Genomic DNA, 8,177 nt, shown 5'->3' with positions numbered 1-8,177 from the left:
GCCCAAACCGTTCAGAAGCTACAGAAGTTTTCGGTAGAAGACCGATTTTCGGGATGTCTCATGGTCTGACAAACACTGCTGTATCTCTGCCACCTTCCACCGCAGATGTAAATGACTGACGGATGAGGTGAGTTGAGCTGTAGCCAATTCAAAAAACAGATATCTCTATCTTAAACAGATGGATTTTGATGGGGATTTTTAAATTATGCTAATTAGATTTCCACGGGGGCAGAGTAGGCTTAGATGTGACAGAGTAGACCTAGATATGACAGAGTATAGGGGACAGAGTAGGCCTAGATGTGGCAGAGTATAGGTGACAGAGTAGACCTAGATTTGACAGAGCATGCCTAGATGTGACAGAGAGACCTAGATATGACAGAGTATAGGGGACAAGGTAGGCCTAGATGTGGCAGAGTATAGGGGACAGAGTAGGCCTAGATATGACACACCTGAGATACTGTAGGTTTCAATTAATGACTGTGTATTACTATTATAATTTACTGCTAATGTTACGACAGGGATCTGCCATTCCAGGTGTTCTGACCTGCTCTTCTCTGGACCAGGCAACCCACATAGCAGGAGGTCTGAAGGTGTGATACTCGTCTTCTCTGACCATCTTTACACAGAGACAGATGGGAAATACTGCAATCCACCGGTATCCACCCTTATAACATGCACCACGGTCTAAGAGAGCTCATGAAAATAATCAAGCTTGTAAGTGGTCTTAACACCCGCCTTCACTCAGTATTGCTTTTTCACAATTTTCCTAGAGTGACATATGAGTTATAAAAAAGCACACATTTTTGGATCTAATTCCGGAATTGTAAGGTATCGATGAATATAATTTACAGGTGGATATTAGACTGCGCCCATTTCTGGACTTACCTGAGGCCTTCCTCAGGTTCCCAAGATGTTATAACAGTTGTGAGGCCTTCAGCACTATGCTCCTCTCCTTCGGAGTAGACACGGTTAAATTGTCTTAACAGCTGTGGAGGGGATGAACAACTCGTTAGCTCTGTGCATTTTAAGTCATCAAATCCCTCACCTCCTCACCTCCTCCTCATTTGCAAAGGGGACAGGAGTGAGGTGCTAATTAACGTGATAAAGAGAACAAATCTGATGGAAGCGCAGGATTTCAGAGGGGCATCTGTATTCTCTTACACTCACGGAAGGTGTTACTTTCATGTTTAATTAATTAAGCATTCTCTTTAACTGTATCTTGACAAATACGAGCCAATTAGAAATAAAGGAGAAATGTTTATAGCTAATTAATGGTTGATTTCAAGGGAAAAAGTGTAAGGTGCAGGTACAGTATAACCCTCTTTATTACTGTTATCGGGAATCTGTAGTTTACACCTATAATGAAGTTGGTTATGAAGGCTTTATATGTTGGTTGGATGTTCAGAAAAGTTAAATCAAGGTAATTCTATGAAACCAGGGGTTTTGGACTCATGCATGTGATGCGATCCATTTTCTGTTGTCGGGTTGAAGGCAAAAGCTCTGACACTTTTATATGGTTGTAAGGGGTGCGTAACTGGTGGCAGGGAAGTCAGACGCAGGAGAGCAGAATTGGGTAATAACAGGAGCAGTTTAATTATCAAAACCAACGGCATCCAGAAATAACAAAATATGGGTACAAGACCCGTCTCGCTCAAGTCAAAATGTGCACAAGCATTTACAACAAACCATTTCACACACAGACTTGGGGGGAACAGGGGGTTAAATACATGACAAGTAATGAGGGAAATGTAAACCAGGTGTGTGGGAAAACAAGACAAAACAAATGGAAAGGGAAAGGTGGATCGGCGATGGCTAGAAGACTGGTGACGTCGACCGCCGAACGCCGCCCGAACAAGGAGAGGAACCGATTTCGGCGGAAGTCTTGACAATGGTAACTTTTGTGAGGCAAGTAGTAGTCAATGGAATGTACATAAATATGGCAGGATTCAGATATGATGTCATTGTTTTAGCACTATCCACTTAGTTTTAAAACTACGGTGTGCGATATAGTTTAATGTGACAATAAAACAGCACAATCTACTTTTTCTGTTGAAAAAATTGCTAGCGTCTTGGAATTAAAATTGGGATCATGTATACTCTGCTAATAACCATTTAAAAATGTGTATTGGTGAGAAATGTACAATACAGCGAACAAGGAATGTACGGTTAGTGCAAGGACCGCCGCTATTTCTCCATCCCCACTTTAAAGTAGTACGAACAAATGTTTGTGTCAGTGTTTCTCAGGGTGCCTCAATTAGTAGGGAAGACGTAAGAAGGAAAACAGATAGTATAGAAAAACATTAACATTTGGTATAAATTCGTCCACTTGAAGCACATTTACACTATGTCCTGGAACTGTGCTGTCTTATTGATTGGTACGTTTTGGGTATGATTTTGCTTTGACTGAATAATCAAAGTGTATATTTTAAAGATAAATTCCAATGTGGTAATGCTGTTTCCCTGGCCTACTTATTATGAACAACAGGAACAGGTATGACACCTAGACTGTTGCTTTTATTTTGATTCAACAGAGTGATCTTGTGTATATTGGAATGGGCCAATGAGCTAGTTCACTTTGGGTTACTGTATTTCTGAATTCATCTTCTATTGTGGTATTGCTTTATTCATTTACCATGACTATGCTGGTGTATCATTAATTTCTAAAAATCAATGCAAGTCATCTGAGTTGAGCAGAACTGGTATAAGAAAATATGACGACCAATAATTGTAGAATGGTTCAGTCCATTTTCCGTGAACTGTTACGTCAACATTTAACATTATTTTCCCGCCTATTTCCCATTTGAAGAAGGTGTGTTTTTCTGATCGGCTTCTGACATTAAAAGTATGTAAATATTGTTCTGTTTCTAGGCTACTTAAAAGTAGTGTAGGCCTAATATGTTCCTTGTGAACGTAATTTGTAAAATCAAGATGGAATTCTGTTTGTTTAGAAAGTTATATTTGTACATGAACTTAATGGAATGTTTATCATAATACTAGTAGCCTACATTTTGAACAGGAGCTAAGTTAACGTTAGCACTTGTTGTTTTTAGTATTTCGCCAACTATGCAGCTTAGCATGTTAAGCATTTTTGCTAGGCTGTTTTTCCTGTGGTAAAACAAAACACATGAATTGTATTTTCACTGGTCAGGCACTAAGGGTTATATTGATTTGCTATTAATGCTAAATTGTAATTATTTTCTCCTCTAGGGCCTATTGCCTACCTCCCTACTCTTCTAACGTTACATTTGCACACACTGTAACGTTACATATATTTTTCAATTTGTCTTTTCTTTTGTGTTATTGACTGTACGTTGTTGTTTTTGTCGCACTGCTTTGCTTTATCTTGGCCAGGTCGCAGTTGTAAATGAGAACTTGTTCTCAGCTGGCCTACCTGGTTAAATAAAGGTTAAATAAATAAACAAAATATTCAATAGGTGTGTATGCAGTTGTGAACTGGTGCCTGTTGCTTTCATTTTCTATATAACTATGCATGTATGGTAACTTTTTCAGTATTTGAGAATTACAAATGGTTTTATTTGTGTATTGTATTATATTATGGTGTGGCACAGATGCAGTTGAGACGTTGCACTTATGTCTGTTGTTTTCTCAAACTGCACTGCAGGCAGCAAATTGATATTCAGATTCATGTAGACAGAAGTCGTGCTGTCATCCTTTACACATAATGCAAAAAAAAACGTTTACACCAGCTCCATTTGGATTTTTCAGGGGAATGGGGATGTGCTACTCATGCAGTAAGCCAATGCCTAGTGAGATGGAAGAAAGAGAATCATATCCACGGACTTGAAATCAGCTCACCAGGTAACACCAACACAGTATCATAGTTATTTAGAGTCTTCCACTTTAATTCATTTTCCTGTGTCAAATCTGTAACCATTTGAAGCCTACAATATTGCACTCAACTGAGGGAATGTAATTGTCTTAAAGTTAGCAGCAGAGCCTCTTGTGGCCAGTTAAGTATTGCAGTATAGTTTAGTAAAGTGTTGTGGGTGCATACTATTAGTTGTAACCGTGTTTTGGTGATTTCAATGTTTTTCTAAAGCCTCTTTTTCAAATGTGTTGTATATATATTTCGTGACACCTAATCAATTAAAGGTTGTTTGTAAAGTCTATCAATATCAACAGTAATCAGAGAAAGGCCTATTATTCATGGTCTATTGGTTGATTTTGTCATATTTTGGGGGGACTGCATTAGCCAAAGTATATTTGACTTTGATTATTTGCGGTCTGCAATGGAGATTTGCTTTGCAGTAGGTTAGAGAGTGGAAAGGAAACCTACTTTTTGTTTGTTTTCTTCACAGAGAAAGGGAGTGGGGGCTTGTTTGTATCATTGTGGTATATAGATAAATACATAGTTAGAACAATATTTTAAATAAGGGAATGAAAGTCATCTAGTTGTTCTGCATCTTTCTTTTATACAAAATAGTGTCAACAGTAAACACTTAATTACACTAACCTGACAGTATTAGATGCGGAAGGTAAAGTACAGTAGGCCATTTATTTATTTTTACTGATGAGGCAACCATTTACAGACATGCCATATCCTGGCAATTCACACCTCTGCTTGAACCCAAACAAAAAAGTATACTCTCTGCACACAAAATAGCATTGCCATCATCCTGGACAGGACATGGTCTAACAATACAGACCTGATCTCATCACACACACACACACTCACACACACACACACACACACACACACACACACACACACACACACACACACACACACACACACACACACATTCACATTCACAGCATTTACTTCCCCAACCTGATTTCAGTAAAGCCATAAAAAGGCCTTTTGTGCCTCGACATTTCCTACCATTGAACCATTACTGAATTATCATTCTCCAAGGGAATAGAGGCCTGTCGTCGTCTTTCAATTACCTTGTGTGAAAGTGAATGAATTCTTAAAATAATAACATTACACATTACCGTGTATGTCGCCATCTCGCAGAGTGCCACTGCCACAATGGAGCAACTTTTCTGTGGCAAGATGGAAAACAGCCTAATGTGTCGCGTAGCTACTTCATTTGACTTTAGAAAAGACAGTGCTGTTTTAACACAGCACTAACTAGGCCTACAGGCAGCCATAATGAATATACAAGTTGAACAGGGCCCTCTTGGTCAAGTGGATTCATTTTTTATCATTCTTATTTGAAATCCTATATGTGTTTAATTTATGGGTTCTGGGTGCTTAATTGTGTTGAGAGGGCCCCTCCAGACTAAATATATTCATCATATAATCAGAAATGTACAACTTTCCGTCTTGGTGCCTTCCACTGTAGCAGCGCAAGAGCATACAGGGAATGAGGACGGAAGTGTGTGTGAATTTTAATTGTGCTCGCAGCTACACGGCCACCAACTACAGTGACACACTGGTGTTCCCTGAGGTATAAACATTTAAAATGAACTAAGTAAAAAAGAAAGTTGCCGTAAATGGGGGGGGGGGGAACATGGCAGTGGCGTATCCAAATGAAGAGGGAGAGGGGAGAGCCGCTGCAATTCCCTGAAGATGGTTTATTATTCTGTGCTAAAATGAAGCGGGAGCAAGGAGTGGTAGTCAGCGATGCGTCAGAGTTGCTCTTTGAAGACATGAAAAAGCTGAACGCACAACAAAGACCAGATGTTCCAACATGCCTTATTTATGCACCCATCAGCCAGCTTCCCATGTCCACAAAACACCAGCATATATTTTCCTTTTAAACTCACACATACAGCATAGCACCTGCCTTCTGCAAGGGCGCCACTTTTTTGTGATTTTGTGTGTAAATGTGCTCCTGTCTTTCATTTGGAATCGTGGAACAGGTACAATTTGGTCAATTAGCTGACATTTCAAGTTATGACTTGGTTCTGTAGCTGTCAATCATAGCGACTATTTCACTATTTGTGGAAAGATAAGGACATTGAGATGATCGTATACAGTATGTCTATATGGTTTTTGGTTACAAAAGGGCACCGTTATCGCATCTAGAACCTGTAAACTGCCCTATATTCCTCTCCACTAACACCATTCAGTTTCTATCTGCAACAGCCATTCCAACCTCAATGACCCAAATACTGCACATGCACACATGCTCTAGTAACTGTATATGCGTGTGCATGCATCCCTTCACACATCCCTGTACCACTGAACACACACACATACTGTACACTGAACAGAAATGAGCTGATGGTCTAATTTCTCTGCATTCTAAATGTGATAGCATAGTATCAGCATGGTTAAAAGCTTTGTATTCATTGTTTTCAGTGCTCTCAAATAAGTATCAACAGTTTATCTCTGTTTCTTACTCCAAAATGCTAAGGACCGGAAGGAAAGATCCTTAAACAAAAGCTGTTCAGTTCAATTAAAAACCGGAGCTATCTCTCCCCGAATGGAGGGATTCATGGAAACAAAGAGTGCTAAATTGATGGCACCACAATAAAACTATTAGCTGGGGAGTAGACAGATGCTGATGTGCCGGTCTCCTTTCCAGGGATTATTATTTATTTACACTTCTCAATCACAGCCTCCCAGATGCCACCCGGACTCTGGCGTGGCACGCACACTGGGGGAAGTAGGGAACTCTGGGTAATAGAGCAGGGCTAGGGGAGAGCATCTCTCCAGTCAAAGGGACATGGGGTCAGGGTGCGGAACGTGGGTACAGCGTGACACAACAGTTAAAGAAGCCCTGGCACCGTGCCCAACACAAATCAACGTCTTAGATAGCTGTTTTTGTCCAAGGATTCTTTAATTGTCTGTGTTCTAATAGGCCTGCGTGTGCACATCTGTCACTAAGAAACAAATTGCTTCGTTTAAAGAAAAAATGGAATTAATCCAATTTCACATAAAAACTAACACAGGGATGGATGCAGACTTGGAAGTCATCACAACTCAATTCACTTCTGTTCAACAAATTTTGAGACAATGTGTATTAAACTGTGTCATGATTATGCTGTGACAAAATGGCTGCGATTCAACCAAGAGTCTGCTCAGAGACTGAGAGAGAGAGCCAGGTTGTATTCACTTGGAATCTTCTTTCACTTCAACCCATCTCCCCATTTCCTCAAAGCAGTAGTTGAGGCACTGATTTGGTCTTGTCAGATATGATGGAGGGGGTTTCTTTGGAGACGGCTGTCCTTGCCTCTTCTTTGGCCCGAGAGCGTCTCGAGCGTGCCCACCACTCTCAGTATGCACGCTCTCGCCTCTGAAAAACATCTTTATTCAGCTTCTTCACTAATGTCTGCGGCACAGGCATCAACATGCTTTGTGCGAAATGAATTACTGCTAATTAAAAATCAACAGAAATGAGCATGCAACACTCTGTGCCCCATTAATATTTTAACCAGCAGCAGCAGTAATTAAAGCCGCGCTAATTTTTTCCCTCTCTCGCTCAGCATCCACAACCAGTCAATAAATTACATCAAAAAGTACAGGTGTGTTTCCCTGTCAGAGCTGTAATATCATGATAAATCGGCATCATCCCTCATAGTTAACAGTCCCCTCGCAATTCGCCGCCGACTCACTACTTGCTGTTATCTTTGCCAGGGTAAATGGTAGGGGGGCGAGGAGGCCTCTCGTTGCGGTAACGCGCAGGTGTCTCAACGTGCCACATTTTGCAGGTAGCAAATGTGTGCTAAGAGCACCATTAATGGAGACGTAAAGGCTTTTTTTTCTGCCTGGGTGTTTATAAAGACACTCTGAAAGAGAAAACTAATGTTTTCTTCACAGCTTCTCCCCCAGGCAATAAGCATGTCACTGTTCTTAGTATATCATGTGTCTTACATGTCTGTTTATCTTATTCTGGTATTTATTTGACACAGTTTTTACAATTATTTTGTAAATATATCATTACTACGCATGGCGGTGCACAGACCGTCATTTTGTTGTTGTTCATATCTCGAAATTCATAACATACTAACTGCATCTGTAGTGATTATTATATTATTTTTTTTCCCCGCATAGGCCTATATATTTCTGAAACAAATCACTCACTTATCACAAATTGTAAGCAGGCTAGTTACAGTGCTTCCTAAAGACATGGTTGACATTGGGAAAAGTTGGTGGGCTATCAGCTGATCATTTTTTGTTGATGATTGAACTAAATCTGCTAGTTAGCTAGCTCAATTTTTTCCCTACTGTTTGTGATTTATCTTTAATGCTCTTAAATAATAAC

The sequence above is a fragment of the Oncorhynchus mykiss genome, chromosome 2, assembly GCF_013265735.2.
Source record: "Oncorhynchus mykiss isolate Arlee chromosome 2, USDA_OmykA_1.1, whole genome shotgun sequence".
Taxonomy (NCBI): Eukaryota; Metazoa; Chordata; class Actinopteri; order Salmoniformes; family Salmonidae; genus Oncorhynchus; species Oncorhynchus mykiss.
This window is presented reverse-complemented; position numbering follows the sequence as displayed.